The sequence below is a fragment of the Dendrobates tinctorius genome, unplaced genomic scaffold (genome assembly GCF_039654945.1).
Source record: "Dendrobates tinctorius isolate UK_male_01 unplaced genomic scaffold, ASM3965494v1 ptg000020l, whole genome shotgun sequence".
Classification (NCBI taxonomy): domain Eukaryota; kingdom Metazoa; phylum Chordata; class Amphibia; order Anura; family Dendrobatidae; genus Dendrobates; species Dendrobates tinctorius.
This window is the reverse complement of record NW_027361688.1, coordinates 50,146,385-50,161,738: the sequence shown is the minus strand read 5'-3', so window position 1 is coordinate 50,161,738 and position 15,354 is coordinate 50,146,385.

Below are 15,354 nucleotides of genomic sequence, written 5' to 3'. Positions count from 1 at the left end.
TCCGACCGCTCAGGCGCTCTACTCAGACCAGCTCTGTAGGACTGGTTGTTGCTGCCTCCTCCGGGTCAGCAATAGTAGCGCAGGCTGCCTTGCAGCAAACCACTCCAGTGGCTAAGTCCTCTCGTCACGCTATTGGGCATGCTCACGAGACGATCTCCCGTTGGAGATCGGGAGTCACATACTCAGGTCCCTCTCCTGATCTGATTGGTCCTTCCCAGAGATCTGGAAGGTCCTGCACGGCTATAAAAGGTCCGCATGGCCGAGCTCGGCCATGCGCTAGTATAGGCTTTACTTGCTAGATGTGTGAATGGTGATGGATGTATGATTCTGGTGACTGACTCATTAAGATTCCCCTTCTTTTGATATTACGCATGTGGATAGGGAACTAAAGTAGCAGTCAGCGCCAGTCAGTGGCAAGCCATAGGTCACTGTGCACATCGCACCTCTACACTAGCGTCCAATTGTGTCACATCTCACGGCACTATCGTATAGCGGCTTAGGTTACCGCTGAGCTGCAGTCAGCAGCACTTACTGGCGTCTGCGGTAGCAGAGCCGCATGCACGGTAGGTCTAGACGGACACCGACCTCTGCCTTGGGTCCGTGTCCTGTGACCATATACAGCGCGTGGTGTTAACAGGCTCAGCCTACTGTTTTTAACACATAGGCGCCTCTGTGAATTAACAAAGATCACTTAGCACACTTGTGTGGCGTTTAACTCGTGCGCATTTATACCGCCATATAGCGTGTCTGCCATTACTCAGCAGCAGTGATAACACCTTCTGCACGGTGGACGCCGAGCGGCGAACGCACTTTCTTATTTATTTATTCGGAGCTTCCGCCGTTCCTAACATTATACTAGCGTCAGGGTCAGGCTAGTAATGGCGGACCTGTAGCAGCTACAGCGGTACATTCGGCAGCTGGAGAGCAGGTTGGCGGCTATTGAGAGCTCCACCTCAGCTGTGAATGCTACAGTGGCCGCTGCTCAGGCAGTCGCAGAGGCTGTCTCACGCGTGTCCACACCCACGCCTATGCCGAAAATAACCCGCCTTCCGTTGCCCGATAAGTTTTCCGGTGACAGCACCGCCTGCAGGGGTTTCATGAGCCAGTACTCTATCCAGCTGGAGTTACTGGCCACGCGATTTCTCTCAGAGTGGGCAAAGGTGGGGTTTATTGTTTCTCTCCTATCAGTCAGGGTGTTAGAGTGGGCTATGCCATTGTGGGTGCGTGATGACCCCGTGGTTCAGGGTGCTGCTCAGTTCCTCATGGCCCTGAAGCAGGTCTTTTTGGGACCACGGATCACGCACGACACCTCTCTCCAATTATTGGCCCTAATGCAGGGGTCTCTCTCGGTCAGCCATTATGCCGTCCGATTCCGGATATTGGCTTCCGAACTAGAGTGGCCAGACAAAGCACTCGTCCCTGTGTTTTGGAGAGGGTTAGCGGGGCATGTCAAAGATGCTCTAGCAACCAGAAAAGTCCCCACAAGTTTGGAGGAGTTTATTGCCATCTCCACCCGCATTGATCTCCGGTTTACGGAGCGCGGGCTGGAACGTGAGCAATCCAGACAAAGGGTTAATTTGGCTCCCACCTTCTCCAAGCCATTAAGATTTCCTTGCTCAGGAGCTTACACCTTCTGAAACTATGGAGGTGTCTCGCGCCGGCTCCAAGCCATGTCCGTTGCGAAGCTCCGCATGCTGTTACCAATGCCCGCTGTTTGGTCACTCGGCTAACACGCGTCCTCTGCGGTCGAAAAAATGATCACGTCCAGTGGTCATAGGTGGAGGTCTAACTAATATGAAAGCCTTTTCCCCCAAACCAGTATTCTTAGGGACATTAGATAGCAGTGCTTCCACCTGGGAGGTAGAGGTCACTGTGGACTCCGGATCAGAAGGAAACTTCATGTCCTCATCCTTTGCCCAAAAGCACGCTATTCCGCTGATACTACTGCCTCATCCATTGACCATCAGGGTGGTTGATGGTGCACCTTTACCATCCCAAGCTACACACCAGACAGCACCTCTTGGTTTCTCAATCTCACCCTCTCATCACGAGACGTTGTCCCTGTTCATTTTGCCAGGTGGCATCGACCAGGTGCTTCTCGGACTTCCGTGGTTCCATTACCATTCCCCTCATATAGATTGTTCTTCAGGGAGTATACTGGGTTGAAGCAAGGACTGTGAGGGAAGATGCATGAGGGGCAGTGTTCAAGTAGCATCCACGGTGGTGCCCTCAGATCTTTCCGCGCTCCCTGGACACTACCGGCAGTACGTGGATGTCTTCTCCAAAAAATCAGCGGAGACGCTTCCGCCACACCGTTCTTACGATTGCCCGATAGACCTATTGCCAGGCGGGGAGCCTCCTAGAGGCCGCGTGTACCCTCTATCTCTCCCGGAGACAGAGGTCATGTCACAATATATCCGGGAGAACCTGGCAAGAGGGTTTATCAGAAAATCGGTGTCGCCGGCTGGTGCAGGGTTCTTCTTCATGCAGAAGAAGAGTGGGGAGTTGCGCCCTTGCATTGACTACAGAGGTCTCAGCGCCATTACCGTAAAAAACAAATACCCTCTTCCTTTGATCTCTGAGTTGTTTGACAGTTTGTGAGGGGCCCGGATCTTTACAAAATTAGATCTATGGGGGGCATACAACCTGATCCGCATACATGAAGGAGACGAGTGGAAGACAGCCTTTAATACCAGGGATGGCCACTATTGGTATCTGGTCATGACCTTCGGCCTCTGTAATGTGCCTGCTGTCTTCCAGGACTTCGTAAATTACGTCTTTTGCGATAAGCTCTCTATCTCGTTTGTGGTCTATCTGGATCACATCCTCATCTTTTCTCCAGATGTGGCCTCTCACTGAAGAGACGTCTGCAAGGTCTTTGACCGTTTGCGGGCGAATTCTCTCTTCGCCAAGCTGGAGAAGTGCCAGTTTGAGCAGGAGTCCTTGCCGTTCCTGGGCTATATCATCTTGTCCCAGGGGTTGGCTATGGATCCTGCCAAATTGCAAGCGGTAATGGACTGGCAGGAGCCCCATTCTTTAAAAGCGGTGCAGCGCTTTTTGGGGTTCATTAACTATTACCGCCAGTTCATTCCCCACACTGGTAGCTCCTTTGGTCGCTCTCACCAAGAAAGGAGCCAATCCAAAGGTTTGGTCAGAGCAGGTCTCCACGGCCTTTTCGTCTCTGAAAACCCATTTTGCTGGCGCTCCCATCCTCCACCGTCCCGATGTGGATAAACCCTTTATCCTAGAGGTAGATGCCTCGTCCGTTGGTGCAGGAGCAGTCCTTTAACAGAAGGATGCTCAAGGTCGGAAGTGTTAGGTGTCAGGTTCCTGCCACTGCACAGCAGGAATACAGAGCTTTGCACCCAGCGGTTTCCCATTCTTCTTCGGCTGCAGTGGAGCCTGCTCAGCAGATTCGTCGGTCCCGGCGCTCTGCCCAGGCCAACTCTGTGGGTTTGCCTCAGCCTACTACCTGATTTTCCCTGGGCTCCGACACCGCCAGTTGGTGCTCAGAAGTGCTGTACGCACAGACAAAACACTCGCTCATGTCTAAGTGGGGTTTGGTAACGTCAGCTGATCCCCTGCTGTGTGTATGGCAAAGTGTCCTGATCCCTCCACAGTCAAACAACCTCAGATTTACACCTGGCTCCAAGTTGGCCTCGGCCTACTACCTGAATTTCCCTGGGTTCCAACACCGCCAGTTGGTGCTCGGAAGTGCTGTCCACACAGAAAAAACACTTGTTCATGTGTAAGTGGGGTTTGGTAACGTCTGATGATCCCCTGCTGTGTGTATGTTAAAGTGTCCTGCTCCCTCCAAACTCAAAGTACCTCAGATTTACACCTGGCTCCAAGTAGGCCTCGGCCTACTACCTGATTTTCCCTGGGCTCCGACACCGCCAGTTGGTGCTCAGAAGTGCTGTCCACACAGAAAAAAACACTCGTTCATGTGTAAGTGGGGTTCGGTAATGTCTGCTGATCCCCTGCTGTGTGTATGGCAAAGTGTCCTGCTCCCTCCAAACTCAAAGTACCTCAGATTTACACCTGGCTCCAAGTATGCCTCGGCCTACTACCTGATTTTCAATGGGCTCCGACACCGCCGGTTGGTGCTCAGAAGTGCTGTACGCACAGACAAAACACTTGCTAATGTGTAAGTGGGGTTTGGTAACGTCAGCTGATCCCCTGCTGTGTGTACGGCAAACTCTCCTGCTGCCTCCAAATTCAAACAACGTCTTATCTTAAACTGCCTCCAAGTAGGCCTCAGCCTACAAAATGACTATCCCTGGGCTCCAACATCGTCAGTTGTTGTACGGAAGCGCAGTCCACACAGAAAAAAACACTCGTTCATGTGAATGTGGTGGTCAATAACGTCAGCTGATCCCCTGCTGTGTGGAGGGCAAACTGCTGCTGCCTCCAAATTGTAACTACATCTGATTTAAACATTCTCTGATTTGGCCTCTGTCTCCACTCTGTCTCTTGTATTTCCCCTGAACTCCAACACCGCCAGTTCCTGCTCACAGTTGCCGTCCACGCATTCCACACTTGTTCCTGTGTTCCTGGTGTTCTGTTACGTGAGCTGATCCCCCAATGTGTGTCCAGCACTGTCTCCTGCGCTGTCCACCTTCCCACTACAAGTGGTGGGAAGGTGGACAGAGCAGGAGACATTGCCAGACACACATCAGGGGATCTGCTGACATTACAGAACCCCAGTAACACAGGAACACGTGTGGATTGGGCAGACGGCTACGGCACGCATGAACTGGCGGTGTTGTTGGTCAGGTGAAATCCTGGAAACAGAGTGGAGACAGATGCCTAATTGGAGCACGTTGACAGTCTGTTGCAGCCTACAAACGATATAAAAATGCCACCAAGTAGGCCTCGGCCTACACCAAGATTGTCCCTGGGCTCCAACACCGCCAGTTAGTGCTCGGAAGTGCTGTCCACACAGAAAAAAACACTCGTTCATGTGAAAGTGGGGTTCGGTAACGTCAGCTGATCCCCTGCTGTGTGTATGGCAAAGTGTCCTGCTCCCTCCAAAGTCAAAATACCTCCGATTTACACCTGGCTCCTAGTAGGCCTCAGCCTACACCATGATTGTCCCTGGGCTCCAACAACGCCAGTTGGTGCTCGGAAGTGCTGTCCACACAGAAATAAACACTCGTTCTTGTGAAAGTGGGGTTCGGTAACGTCAGCTAATCCCCTGCTGTGTGTACGGCATACCCTCCTGCTGCCTCCAAATTCAAACAACGTCTTATCTTAAACTGCCTCCAAATAGGCCTCAGCCTACAAAATGACTATCCCTGGGCTCCAACATCGTCAGTTGTTGCTCAGAAGTGCTGTCCACACAGAAAAAAACACTTGTTCATGTGAAAGTGGGGGTCAGTAACGTCAGCTGATCCCCTGCTGTGTGGAGGGCAAACTGCTGCTGCCTCCAAATTGTAACTACATCTGATTTAAACATTCTCTGATTTGGCCTCTGTCTCCACTCTGTCCCTAGTATTTCCCCTGACCTCCAACACCGCCAGTTCCTGCTCACAGTTGCCGTCCACGCATTCCACACTTGTTCCTGTGTTCCTGGTGTTCTGTTACGTGAGCTGATCCCCCAATGTGTGTCCAGCACTGTCTCCTGCACTGTCCACCTTCCCAATACAAGTGGTGGGAATGTGGACAGAGCAGGAGACATTGCCAGACACACATCAGGGGATCTGCTGACATTACAGAACCCCAGTAACACAGGAACACATGTGGATTGGGCAGACGGCTACTGTACGCATAAACTGGCGGTGTTGGTGGTCAGGTGAAATCCTGGAAAAAGAGTGAAGACAGATGCCTAATTGGAGCACGTTGACAGTCTGTTGTAGTCTACAACCTATATAATACTGCCACCAAGTAGGCCTCGGCCTACACCATGATTGTCCCTGGGCTCCAACTTCACCAATTGCTGCTCAGAAGTTTCATTGGCACGGGTACACCCTCCTGCCCAGCCTGATTCCAGCACGCCAGCTGTTTCCGGGTAGTGTCAAGGTCACTTTGCCACCAATCCGTTGTCCTGTCGTCTTGCGGCCGGGTTAGCCGACTCTACGGTGCCTGTAGCTTAGGTGACTCCTATGTGGACTACGGGATCTGGCACTGAAGGCTGGATCTGTAGTGCCAATGGGACATGGACCCCCTGTAGGACTGTGGGTTTTGGTAACTGCAGCCGGCTTGCGGCCTGGCTACTTTGCTTTGGATGGGTACCTTCTGCTACCCATCCGGGTGCCAGCACTGTCAGCTGGTTCTCACCAGAGCCTTTGGCCTAGGTGCCTCCATCACGGTATCTGAGGTCCAGCAACGTCAGCTGGTCCTTGGTAGTGCTTTTTAGCACAGGTACCTTATGCTTAGTAACCGTGGTCCAGCACCGTCAGTTTGTCCTTGGTAGTGCCATTGGCTATTGTTTCTTCTGCTACCCATCCGGGTGCCAGCAATGTCAGCTGGTTCTTTCCAGAGCCTTTGGCATAGGTGCCTCCATCTCGGTATCCGAGGTCCAGCAACGTCAGCAGGTCCTTGGTAGTGCTTTCTAGCACAGGTACCTTCTGCCTAGTAACCATGGTCCAGCACCGTCAGCTGTTCCTCAGTAGTGCCATTGGCTCTTGTAGCTTTTGCTACCCATCTGGGTTGCAGCACCGTCAGCTGGTTCTCGGCAGCGTCTTTGGCACGGGTACTCCCTGTTGCCCAGCCTGTTTTCAGCACGCCAGCTGTTTCCGGGTAGTGTGATGGTCACTTTGCCACCAATCCGTTGTCCTGTCGTCTTGCGGCCGGGTTAGCCGACTCTACGGTGCCTGCAGTTTAGGTGACTCCTATGTGGACTGCTGGATCTGGCACTGAAGGCTGGATCCGTAGTGCCAATGGGACATGGACCCCCTGTTGGACTGTGGGTTTCGGTAATTGCGGCCGGCTTGCGGCCTGGCTACTTTGCTTTGGATGGGTACCTTCTGCTACCCATCCGGGTGCCAGCACTGTCAGCTGGTTCTCGCCAGAGCCTTTGGCCTAGGTGCCTCAATCTCGGTATCCGAAGTCCAGCACCGTCAGCTGGTCCTTGGTAGTGCTTTTTAGCACAGGTACCTTCTGCTTAGTAACCGTGGTCCAGCACCGTCAGTTGGTCCTCGGTAGTGCCATTGGCTCTTGTTCCTTCTGCTACCCATCCGGTGCCAGCACTGTCAGCTGGTCCTCGCCAGAGCCTTTGGCCTAGGTGCCTCCATCTCGGTATCCGAGGTCCAGCAACGTCAGCTGGTCCTTGGTAGTGGTTTCTAGCACAGGTACCTCCTGCATAGTAACCGGGGTCCAGCACTGTCAGCTGTTCCTCAGTAGTGCCTTTGGCTCTTGTTCCTTCTGCTGCCACTACGGGTTCCAGTACTGTCAGCTGGTTCTCGCCAGTTTCTCAGCCTTCTTGTACCTTCTGCTACATTTCCAAGATCAAGCTTTTTGAAATTGTCTTTGGTAATACTTATTGATCTCCATGACGACGACCCTGATGACGACGACTCTGAAGACCACACCAAAGAAGACCAGAAATATGACCCTAAATAATATGACCAAGAGGACAAAGAACATGAAGACAACCACCAAGATACAGAACAAAAGACAGAAGAACAAGAAGCAGAAGAAGCAAAAGCAGAAGAACAGAAAGCAGAAGAACATTAAGCATAAGACTAAAAATCAGCATAGAAGATATCAAAATTATAAGCAGAAGAAGACTAAGCAGTAAATGGAGGTGAGTCCGTTCCTCCTCGTTTTGCCCCTGGAAAATGCCTGCTGCTGCAGGCCAAACTGAACGCGGACAAATCCTGTTGTAAATCTTTTGTGACAGGCAGAATGTAAGGTGTAATCTTATAACTTTTATAGATAAGTACTACAGGAATGCCTGTCACCATAAGAAAATGAAGAAAAAGAAGAATAGGAAGAAGATGAAGAAATAGCATATGAAAATTAATAATAGCTGAATAAGAAGAATATGAAGAATGGAAAAAAAAATAATGGGAAGAAGGTGAAGAAGATGAATAAGGTGAAGAAAAAGTTGATGAAAAAAATGCTACTGCTGCGGATCATGAAGGAGAAAGTGTGGGAGAAGTACAAAAGAAGGTGACGCGCATGGAAGTTGTGAAACATACATATCTGACAAAATATAAAAAGGTTAACATAGTCAATATCTTTTTAACTCCTAACGTCTAGAAAAAAAAAATTGGAATTAATGCTATGCCATGTGATTTGAATAAACCACTATGCCTTTAATGTCTCCTCCACCTCCCACAATACATTCTACATGATTCTTTTTTGTTTTCAATTATGTAGAATTAGCCAACAAGGAAATAAAGGGCTTTTTTTAATTCCGATACCGGAAGTCCCATTGACTTGAATGGGACTTCCGGTATCGGAATCGGCGATACCCGATATTTTTTCGTATCGGGCGATACCATCCGATACGATATTTTTGGGTATCGAACGGTATCACTCAACACTAGTGGCCGCACATGGCTTGGGACACTAAAGAGTACATTCAAGCATGCGTCTCTTGTGCTCGGAACAGGTCCTCTAGGCAGAGGCCGGCTGGGTTACTGTATCTCTTGCTGGTGGCAGGCAGACCCTGGGAGATGGTCGGCATGGACTTTGTGGTCGGCCTGCCCAAATCTGGTGGCAGTACGGTCATCTGGATGGTCACTGATTATTTCTCTAGAATGGTGCATCTGGTGCCACTTGCGCGGCTGCCTTCCACTCGTGGTCTCGCCACACTGTTCATAAAGAACGTATTTCGTTTGCACGGTATTCCAGATAAAATGGTCAGTGACCAAGGTACCCAGTTTGCGTCTCGATTTTTGAAGGGAGCTCTGCAGTCTACTCAATATCGAGCTCAATTTGTCCTCCGTATATCATCACGAGACGAACGGGTTGGTTGAGAGAGCCAATCAAATTCTGGTCACATACCTGCGACATTTTGTCTCTGCCAGGCAGGATGACTGGGCATCCTTACTACCGTGGGCTGAATTTGCCCTGAATAACGCAGTGGCTGATTCCACTGGTCAGATGCCGTTCCTTCTCAATTACGGCCAGCATCCGCACGTCCCTGTCCCGATGCCAGTGTCTTCCACTGATTTCAGGGTGGCAGACTGGGCAGTGGAGGCTCGCGACATTTGGGATCACATCCAGGATGCTATTCGAGCCTCTAAAAAGAGAATGAGAGCATCAGCCGATGCGTCCCGCTCCAACTTTTGCCCCTGGCGACTTGGTATGGCTCTCTGCGTGTAACATCAAGCTGCGCGCCGAGTCCTCCAAGTTCGCTCCGCGACACACTGGTCCCTTCAAGGTCCTCGAGTGCATCAGCTCAGTGGTCTACCGTCTGGCTCTTCCACAACACTTGGCCATCTCTGATGTCTTCCACGTGTACCTTCTCAAGCCTGTTCACATGGCTCGGTTTTCCGAATCATATGCCGGGACATCAGACCTGTCCTCAGAAGAGTTTGAGGTCAACGCCATTGTGGGACGCAGGATTGTGCGTCGCAAAAAAATTTTATTTGGTGGACTGGAAGGGTCATGGTCCGGAGGCCCTGACCTGGGAGTCAGTGGAGAACATCCACGCCCCGCTCCTGATTGTGGCATTTGATCATGCCGAGGCTCAGAGGGGAGGGGGCCCTAGGATGGGGAATAATGTTAGGCATTGGGTTCCTGCACCTGCACAGCGGAATGCAGAGCCTTGCATTCTGTGGTTTCCCATTCTTCTCCAACTGCTCAAGAGCCTGCACAGCAATCTTGGCATCACAGGCCCTCTGCTCAGACCAGCTCTGTAGGACTGGTTGTTGCTGCCTCCTCTGGATCAGCAATAGCAGCAAGCCACTCCAGTGGCTAAGTCCTCTTGTCACGCTACTGGGCATGCTCACGAGACGATCTCCCATTGGAGATCGGGAGTCACATACTCAGATCCCTCTCCTGATCTGATTGGTCCATCCCAGAGATCTGGAAGGTCCCGCACGGCTATAAAAGGTCCGCATGGCCGCTTGGCCATGCGCTAGTATAGGCTTTACTTGCTAGATGTGTGAAAGGTGATGGATGTATAATTCTGGTGACTGACTCATTAAGATTCCCCTCCCTTTGATATTACGCATGTGGATAGGGAACTAGAGTAGCAGTCAGTGCCAGTCAGTGGCAAGCCACAGGTCACTGTGCACATTGCACCTCTACACTAGCGTCCGATTGTGTCACGTCTCACGGCACTATCGTACAGTGGCTGAGGTTACCGCTGCGCTGCAGTCAGCAGCACTTACTGGTGTCCGGTGACCGTATACCGCACGTGCAATTTAGCTAAGACCTGTGGCGTTAACAGGCTCAGCCTTCTGTGTTTAACACATAGGCACCTCTGTGAATTAACAGAGATCGCTCAGCGCACCTGGGTGGCGTTTAACCCGTTCGTGTTTATACCGCCATATAGCGCATCTGTCATTACTCACAGCAGTGATAACACCTTCTGCACGGTGGACCCCGAGCGGTGAACGCACTTTATTATTTATTTATTTAGTGCGTTCCGCCATTCCTAACACTATGTAAGAGACAGCACTATACATAACAGCAGAGGAAGGTATAATAAAGGACGGCACCATATATAACTAGAGAGGATGGTACGTAATAAGGGACGGTGTTATACATAATAAAAGAGGAAACTATGTAACTAAGGATGGTGTTATACAGAATTAGTGTATACACTATATACTAAGGGACTGTGTTAGACATAGTGAGTACACTATATACTAAGGGACTGTGTTAGACATAATAAGCGATAATGTCTTCCTCCACCTCCCTCTGTTCCTAGGGCCATTATAAGTCCCCCTTCCTCCCATTCCAATCACCCACACCTCTCATTGTCCTCCTCCCCTCGCATCCCATTATTGTCCTCTCCCCCACCCTATCATTGCCCTCTTCACCACCTCCATCATTTTCTTCTCCCCACCACTATCTTTGCTTTCTCCCCCACCACTCCCAACATTGCCCATTCCACCACCTCCATCATTTCCTCCTCCTCCACCACCCCCATTATTGCCCTTTCCACCACCATCATTGCATTCTCCCCATCTCCTCATCATCATTTCTTTCTCCCCGACCACCCCATCACTGCCTTCTCCCCAAAACCCCCATCATTGCCTTCTCACCATCATTCCCATCATTGCCTTCTCCATCACTCCATCAATGCCTTCTCTCTATCACTCCCATCATTGCCTTCTCCATCACCCCATCACTGCCTTCTCCCCATCACTCCCATCATTGCCTTCTCCATCACCCCATCACTTCCTTCTCCCCATCACTCCCATCTTTGCCTTCTCACCATCACTCCCATCATTGCCTTCTCCCCATCACCACATCATGGCCTTCTCCCCATCACTCCCATCATTGCCTTATCCCCATCACTCCCATCATGGCCTTCTTCCCATCATGACCTTCTCCCCACCACCCCATCATGGCCTTCTCCCCATTATTGCCTTCTCCACATAACCCCGATCATTGCCTTCTCCATCACCCCATCATGGCCTTCTCCATCACCCCATCACTTCCTTCTCCCCATCATGGCCTTCTCCCCATCACCCCCCATCATGGCCTTCCCCCATCACCCCATCATTGCCTTCTCCTGTCACCCCATCATGGCCTTCTCCCATCACCCCATCATGGCCTTCTCTCCCCATCACCCCATCATGGCCTTCTCTCCCCATTACCCCCATCATGGCCTTCTCTCCCCATCACCCCCATCATGGCCTTCTCTCCCCATCACGGTCTTCTCCCCATGTCCCCATCATATCATTGCCTTCTCCTCCAGGGCCAGGCTCCACCTACACACACACAGACATACACACATACATATATACACACACACAGCAGCACCTCTCACCTGTCACACACACACACCTGTCCTCAGCATCGCCCGTGCTTCCTCGCTTCTGTGCCACAGCAGCGCTCCTCTCTGTGTCAGAGACAGGAAGCGCGGGCGTTGGGCAGGAGGGATCCTTGCAGCTCCGCTGCTATTTTCTCTTGCAGGAAGCAGACCTACTTGGATCGCTCCCTGCCCACCGCACATGAGGGCAATCTAGAGCCTTGGGCCCGGAGAAACCGGCCATATTGCCTTCATCATTAGCTGCCGTGCAGGGCCCCCCATGGCAGTAAGGAATCGCAGCTCTGAATGTCCCTGGTTCGGGGAACCGGCTGCTTTTTTAACAAGCCGTTCCATCGAACCGGGGAGAACCGGCCGAATCCCACCCCTGCATTTAGGCCTTGATCAATTTCTACTTAGTTATCCCACTGCCTGCTAGAACATAACATACTGTTTATCATTAAACATATATTTAAGTCTTTTGAACTTAATGTTGGATTTGGCTGAGATGGGTTATAAGTAGAGTTGAGCGATACCGTCCGATACTTCAAAGTATCGGATCGGAATGGATCGGCCGATCTTTAAAAAAAGTATCGGTATCGCCGATTCCGATACCGGAAGTCCCATTCAAGTCTATGGGACTTCCGGTATCGGAATAAGAAAAACCCTGTTTTTGCCTTGTACAGCCTCTCTGGGGTCTGTACGGGCCTTTCGGGGGGCTGTGCCGGCCTGCCAGGGGGTCTGTGCAGGCTCCGGTGGTCTGTGCCGGCCTGCCGGGGGGCTGTGCCGGCCTGCCGGTGGTCTGTGCAGGCTCCGGTGGGCTGTGCCGGCCTGCCGGGGGGCTGTGCCGGCCTGCCGGTGGTCTGTGCAGGCTCCGGGGGGCTGTGCCGGCCTGCCGGGGGGGCTGTGCAGGCTCCGGTGGTCTGTGCCGGCCTGCCGGGGGGCTGTGCCGGCCTGCCGGTGGTCTGTGCAGGCTCCGGGGGGCTGTGCCGGCCTGCCGGGGGGCTGTGCCGGCCTGCCGGTGGGCTGTGCAGGCTTCGGGGGTCTGTGCAGGCATCGTCCGATGGGACTACAAGTCCCATCGGGCGATGCCTGCTACCATGACAGTGATTGACACATTAGCCAATGATGGGACAGTAGTAGTCCCATCATCCGGCTAATGTGTTGAATGTAAAAAAAAAAAAAAAAAAAAAAAAATTACATGCTACATACATACTACATATATACATACTACATACATACTACATGCATGCAACATACATACTACATGCATGCTACATACATACTACATGCATGCTACATGCATGCTACATACATACTACATACATACTACATACATACTACATGCATGCTACATACATACTACATGCATGCTACATGCATGCTACATACATACTACATGCTACATACATACCACATACATACTACATGCTACATACATACTACATATATACTACATGCATGCTACATACATACTACATGCTACATACATAACACATACATACTACATACATGCTACATGCTACATACATACTACATATATACTACATGCATGCTACATACATACTACATATATACTACATGCATGCTACATACATACTACATGCTATATACATACCACATACATACTACATACATGCTACATGCTACATACATACTACATATATACTACATGCATGCTACATACATACTACATATATACTACATGCATGCTACATACATACTGCATGCTACATACATACTACATACATACTACATACATACTACATACATACTACATGCTACATACATAATACATATATACTACATGCATGCTACATACATACTGCATGCTACATGCATGCTACATACATACTACATACATACTACATGCTACATACATACCACATATATACTACATACATACAATACATTCATACAATACATACATAGACATACAGTACATATAACATAGAGTAACATACTTACCAATACTTGTCACATTGTTCCCCGAAGCCATTGTCTTTTCCGGAATAAATATTAACATAACAAACCACAAAAATACTCACCCACGATCCGAAGCAGTCCACGAGTGTGTCCCACGACGATCTTGGGTAGAGAACTGCAGCATCAGCTGATGCTGCCGTTCTCTACGGGCTGCAGGAATCCAATGACGGAAGGTAGGTATCCATCCGCACTGTATTCCTCCGCCACTTAAAAAAAAAAAAAGTCCCTAGTCTCACTTTATGCCATTGCTGTGTGGGAATTTCCCACACAGCAATGGCATAAAGTGAGACTAGGGACTTTTTTTTTTTTAAGTGGCGGAGGAATACAGTGCGGAAGGATACCTACATTCCGTCATTGGATTCCTGCAGCCCGTAGAGAACGGCAGCATCATCTGATGCTGCAGTTCTCTACCCAAGATCGTCGTGGGACACACTCGTGGACTGCTTCGGATCGTGGGTGAGTATTTTTGTGGTTTGTTATGTTAATATTTATTCCGGAAAAGACAATGGCTTCGGGGAACAATGTGACAAGTATTGGTAAGTATGTTACTCTATGTTATATGTACTGTATGTCTATGTATGTATTGTATGAATGTATTGTATGTATGTAGTATATATGTGGTATGTATGTAGCATGTAGTATGTATGTAGTATGTATGTAGCATGCATGTAGCATGCAGTATGTATGTAGCATGCATGTAGTATATATGTAGTATGTATGTAGCATGCATGTAGTATATATGTAGTATGTATGTAGCATGTAGCATGTATGTAGTATGTATGTGGTATGTATGTAGCATGTAGTATGTATGTAGCATGCATGTAGTATATATGTAGTATGTATGTAGCATGTAGTATGTATGTAGTATGTATGTAGTATGTATGTGGTATGTATGTAGCATGTAGTATGTATGTAGCATGCATGTAGCATGCATGTAGTATGTATGTAGCATGCATGTAGTATGTATGTATGTAGTATGTATGTAGCATGCATGTAGTATGTATGTAGTATGTATGTAGTATGTATGTAGTATGTATGTAGCATGCAGTATGTATGTAGCATGTATGTAGCATGTATGTAGCATGTATGTAGTATATATGTAGTATGTATGTAGCATGTAGTATGTATGTAGCATGCATGTAGTATGTATGTAGTATGTATGTAGCATGTAGTATGTATGTAGCATGCATGTAGTATATATGTAGTATGTATGTAGCATGTAGTATGTATGTAGCATGTAGTATGTATGTAGCATGCATGTAGTATGTATGTAGCATGCATGTAGTATGTATGTAGTATGTATGTAGTATTTTTTTTTTTTTTAACATTTAACACATTAGCCGGATGATGGGACTACTACTGTCCCATCATTGGCTAATGTGTCAATCACTGTCATGGTAGCAGGCATCGCCAGATGGGACTTGTAGTCCCATCGGACGATGCTTGCACAGACCCCTGGACATCAGCACAGCCCCCCGGCAGGCCGGCAC